This window comes from Haliaeetus albicilla, chromosome 4 (assembly GCF_947461875.1).
Source record: "Haliaeetus albicilla chromosome 4, bHalAlb1.1, whole genome shotgun sequence".
Taxonomy (NCBI): domain Eukaryota; kingdom Metazoa; phylum Chordata; class Aves; order Accipitriformes; family Accipitridae; genus Haliaeetus; species Haliaeetus albicilla.
In genome coordinates, this window is record NC_091486.1 from 28,537,420 (window position 1) to 28,543,072 (window position 5,653).

The 5,653-nt window shown below is 41.8% G+C and overlaps 1 protein-coding gene across 2 annotated transcripts in view; it reads right to left on the minus strand.

Annotated features, from left to right (window-relative positions):
- Nucleotides 1-5,391, minus strand: part of PDE1A (phosphodiesterase 1A) — a 231,004-nt gene extending 225,613 nt beyond the window's left edge. For both annotated transcript variants that reach the window (XM_069781604.1, XM_069781603.1), the window contains exons 1-2: nt 4,831-5,391; nt 3,792-3,828 (exon numbers count right to left, since the gene is read on the minus strand). The gene's annotated coding sequence lies outside the window, so the exon portion shown is untranslated. The remainder of the gene's footprint in view (nt 1-3,791; nt 3,829-4,830) is intronic.
- Between the last annotated feature and the right edge of the window lie 262 nt (nt 5,392-5,653).

The window sequence follows — 5,653 nt, forward strand, 5'->3', positions numbered from 1 at the left end:
CATTTTGACTAAATACTGTGAATATTAAGAACGGCTTCCATTTGTTTGTGCTTTTTTTTTTTTTTTTGTACATTGACAGGTGACTGCCACTGCTATTCTCCCCGAAGTGACACATTCATCATCATTTTTTAAAGTTTCTGCTTTGGTTTTAAACTTTTTGAAGAGCTGCACTGTTGTTATTCTTCTGCTCTCTTTAATAAGAACTACTTCAAGGGTATGAGGAACTGAATCATCAATATTTAAAACTTCAGATGTTTAAATACTCAGACAACTCCACCATTTGCTACACTGTGGCAGTTTGTATGGCCCCCTGTATGTGAAGTCTCACTTCAGGAGATGTGGAGCTCTTTAAGACCCAGTCAAGTTTATGGATGCATTGTATACAAATTAGTTACCCTTGTCCTTAAATTATTACTGAAGTAGGAAAAACTGTTAAGCCATGACAGAGTAGGAGGAAGACAGGAGTTTTGGGATCAAATCTGTCAAAATTTTTAACCTTTTAGTGGACTATAATGAAGCCATCTCTGAACATCTCTTCAGCTAACATGTCTGAAAATCCTATAAAATATTGTAACTCAAAGTTTATTTCTATAAAACAATTTATCCTATTTTCACTTAAAAAAGAACACGTGTTAACACTTGATGTTCTTATAATGATGTTTGTATATATTAAACTGTGCATTAAAACAGGTATAAACATTTCTGGGAGGCCATTAGGAAACAAAATGAGGTGCAAATCCCTGGAATGTACAGAGGAAAAAACACTTTATAACACCATAATCAGGAATTCAAAAGATCAATGACTGGCAGACCAAGTCAGACAGAAAGTACATTTTTGCATTCGAGATCGGTAAAGAAACCCTTAAACTGTGAAGTATACGTTACAGGAAACTTCTGCCCCCACAGTCATACCTCATTTTATCTCCTCATCTTTTCTAAACTGTCAGAAACTGTCCTTCTGACAAGCACCTTGCAAACAGCTTTTCAATTGCATCAGAGAATCTCCATATACACTTGAAAGTTACAGTCAAATAAAGCTCTGCCTCTTTATAAGACCACAGTCCATTTACAGAAGATTTTGAAAGTTTGCTAACAAGGCTATGTAATTCCTGGTGGGCTCCTTTGAATATTTAGGGTTTAGTTTGGATTTGGCAGTGGCTTTCATTTGTGCAAGGGTTCCCCAGGAATTCTGCCACCGGGAATGACTGAAGAGACATATCCTTTCTGCTCACACCCCTTCTCCTGCCAGCTCCACATAAATGAGACCATGTTGATTCTTTAGCAGCCTGCAACAGGAATTATTTTGCAGACACCATGGCCTGAAAGCTGTATCCTATGACACTTTCAGCTACTAACCATTGATGAAATAGTTTGCAGGAGCAGGCCAAGCTGCTGAATGGAAAAAAGTAAAACCCAGTTCCTCCTAAATTACCCACCATGCATCATACAGAAACCTTCAAACTGCTGCGATCTGCTTTAGCTTTTGATCTTCTCTAAACTGCTAGTAGGCACAAAAAACTTAAATGACAAAAATTGATAACTTAAAGTTCAAAACGTGCTAAAATGAACAGAATTTCTGCTCAAAATCCTCTTCATTAACAATTACTGCATATTTCACTGCAGAAAAAAAAGTCCTTAGGAAAGCTGAATGCTAATTTTAAAGCAATCAAAAATTCATAGATGTTTTAAATTACAAGAAACGGCTCTAACATCTTGACTATTTAAACAGAAGCAGATGGTTTACATGGCTTTACTGCTTAATTAAACATGTTATATATTCTATAAAATGATATCTGATGGCATTCTTTCCGATTGGCTTTCTAAATCTAAATTACAAAGTAATTTTATGTATGCACCACATTAACCAGAAAAATAATTAAAATATTCATATCCAATACTAACTTACCAACCTGGTTTCTACTTTCCAATACATGTGAAATATCTAATTGTCCACCTCTTTCCTATGTCTTCTTCATGATAATACTAACATTTTTTCATAATTCTACTGTAGGGTTCGGCGTTCGGAAGATCTCGCGATGTCACGGAAAGTTAGAGGGTTAGTCGCAGCCTTATGATGTGTCTGTAATCCCACCTACCCTTGTTAGTATAAAAGGAATTGACTGCGCAATAAAAGATGGAAGTTGGCGCTCACACTGTGTGTGTTATCTGTCTCTTTCCCTGGTCTGGGGTTGACCAGTGATCTAATTGTGGCACCTTGACAGGCAGCGAACGCTACATTCTACTGGGTTCCTTTATTTTAAATAGTCCTAATTTAAAAGCCAATATTTCAGATTTTCCCTTCCTATCCCCTTTACAAAAACAAAAATAGCAAAACAGGAAAAATAAGATGGAATTTACTTTATGAAGACCTTAAAACCAGCTCCAAACAAGATATTAGTATGGATGCTACTATGATAGTAAGATACAACTACTGATGAGTGTGAAAGACATGAGAGAGATGATAATGTAGAAGGATTAAAGAAATTGCTTAGAATTCATGTCATGAAAAAAAGACAACTGGGAAAAGGTATGCTGTTCCCAAGCATCCCAGGGGAAAATAAAATCAGGTTACGTAGTTCCACAAAGCCACAATCACATGGTTGGAAGAAAAAGAGGGATGCAAAGAAAAGACTGAGCATATTGAGTAAAGTTTTCATAAAATCTTTACCAAGTACAAATTTGATGTGGTAATTCCAGCAAAAGGAAGGGTTTCACAACTATTTATAGTTACTGGCATGACTTTTTAAAGCTGATTCAAAACAAACATAGTAAAAGGTAGAGATAGACAAAACAACAATATAATTACTGAGCCGGGGGCTTGTTTAACTGCGTGACTACTAACGACAACCTTAGATTAGAACGAACTTCATTTTGTTCCCATGGCTTATAGTTCAAATTGGCAAGAAAAGGTAACATCATTCATTGCGCGCATAAATGGCCCTGCTCAGTTACACTTCAGTATGATCCTTACGTAAGCAGATGACAAATGCCTATCACAAAGTGAAGCATGAGGTTGCTTTTAAGTGACTTGTGAGTCATGTAAAGTCATTAGGGCTGCAAGTCATTACACCCTTCACATAAATCAAAAGTTCTGGCATTAGGGCATGTTGCACATTTTAAGCTACAACAGCTTTTCCTGGTTCTTTCTGGGCACTTGTTCAGCACTCTGCAGCTCAGAATTCCACAAAACTTTGGGGGCCTCACCTGCTCCTCTTAACCCACACAAGCCCATGCCAACGAGCAGGGGAGCAAAGCAAAACATTCATAGATATTCTTTAATTGATAAAATGCAGCTATGCCACAGCACAGTTCTTTATATATGACCAGTACAGTGTAGAAAGAGAAATAACCCTCTTTTCCCATCTAGACCTGCAGACATGTATTTTGAATAAATGTAGCAGTTAAAAAAAAAAAAACAACTGAAGCATTTTATTGAGTAAATCAGAGTATCAACTTGAAAAACAAAATTGCAGTAATATGATAAAACTAGGATAGTTAGCTGTTAAAGTGATCAGAATCATTAAGACAGTATAAGAGCGTCTGCTCCCCATCTCCTTTAATTAGGCATTCAAAACCACTAACAAAAAGAACAGCAGAATAACTCATGGAACTCACATTAATTTAAATTAAGTTAAAGTTATTATTAAAGTTTTAATCATAACTGAAGATCAAGAAATCCCTGTTCTTCTATTCCTCTAGCTAAACAAGAGAGCTTTTACACTTTTCCACAAGACATCATGCATTGCCTTCTAGCTGCATATGAGTTCAGAGAGAGAACTGATTTCACTTACCTAGCAGTTCCTTATATTCCTCTAGTTGAAGCTTGGACTGAAAAAAAGGAAGAAACACTTGACAGTTAGTTACAGTAAACTAACTTAGGACTGGCATGTTTCATGTTTTAGCATGCTTTCTTTCCTTAATACCCCTGAAAGACTTTATGTATCATCATGCGCCAAATGAAATTTTAATGATTCCAAGACAATATCCCCATCCCATCTGAAAGACCCCAAGTCACTGAATATGCACATAAACAGCCAAATGTTCCAACAAAAAGTCAGTCCTTCTACAAGAAGTCTCATTTAAATTCTGAAAATGGACCATATTGAAATGAATAGTGAAAATGGACATAACCATTAAGAAGGAAATATAAACATTTCAGCAGATATGTTTTTCACCATTAGTTTGACAGATGTTTTGATTTCTGTAACTTTGTAATAACATGAAAATTATAAACTAATTTCTCAGGTACACTCTACTGGAGTATAATATTTTCTTCTTTGTTGACTAAACAGGTTTTTTCCCCCCAAATATTTCACAATGGAAAAGTTTGTTCAGATAGCCAAGACTGAGAGGCAAACACAAAAAGCAGGAATCAATTCACTTTCAACAATGAGTCTTAGGTGCTTCTACGTTAGTTTGACATCGGCTGAGGTATCTAACTCATGTTTGGTTTTGTCTATGTAAACAAGATTAAGTTCAAAGAGTGAACCATAAGACTATTTGAGATAATTTCAAACCAAGCAAGCGAATGGAGGGGCAAACGGCTAGAAATTCTGGATTACAGGCATTGCAATATAATCCACAGTTATCTCTGAAACAGAAAATTCTTGCAGTCTTCTTGCAATGTATATGTATTTGAGAACCTGCTTTCCAGGCCCTGTTCATACGACCAAGTATGTTTTGTCTCCACAAACAGTAACAACTGGTAGCAAGCTCAATAGTTGGTAACAACTCTTGAACTTTTAAAAGAAGTTCACCCCATCCCCCAAGACTCCTATCACTTCCCAGTCCCTCCACAACCCTCTTACTGGACTTAGCTGTTAGCCTGACCTCAGCGAGGAGGAGCACCCCAGTGCCCTCCAGGAGGGATCCAGCGACCCAAATTACACTTTGGGTGTTATTTGCGCCGCTGTCCTCTGCCCAGCGGGAAGAGCTGCGTTCAGCGGGAAGCCTCCAGCGACGTCTTAGGCCTGTTTGTCCTCAGACATTTACGCCGCTGCGGACGCGTGTCAGGAAAGGCGAGTGACCGGCTGCGGGGGGACCACCGCATCCCTCTGCCCGCCCTTGGGAGCCTCTCCCCGCCACCGGCCTCGCCGAGGCGAGGGCAGCTCTGCCAGCAGCAGGGAAACGCCCCGAGGAAGCGGAGCCCTCCGTCGTCTTTTATCTGGAAAGACCTGTGAGGCGTCCCCGGACAGGGCTCTGGGCACAGACCGGAGAGCCTGGGGCGGGCTCTCCTCAGCAGCCGCATCGCGCCGCTCCCCCCCCCCCTCCTCCTCCACCACCCTACCACTTGCACTTCTTTATTCCCAACCCCCTCGACCCGTGGGGGCTCCCTGGGGACGCGGCGTGACGGCTGCCTGCGGGACCCGCCATGGTGCCCACCGCCCCGCCTCAGCCCCGGCCGCGGGCGGCTGCAGCGCAGGCTGCCGAGGGGAGGGCAGGGCAGGGCAGGGCAGGGCAGGGGGCAGCAGCAGAGGCCGGGCAGAGGGCGGGCCCGGCTGTGGCAGGGGCAGGGGCCGGGGCCGGGGCTCCCCGGCAGGGAGCGGCCGGCAGGAGCCGAGCCCCCCGCCCGAGGCGGGCGCGGCGGCCACGTCAGCCCCGGAGCCGCCCCGCCCGCCTCCGGCCCAGAGCCGGATCCCGCCGCGGGCCGCCC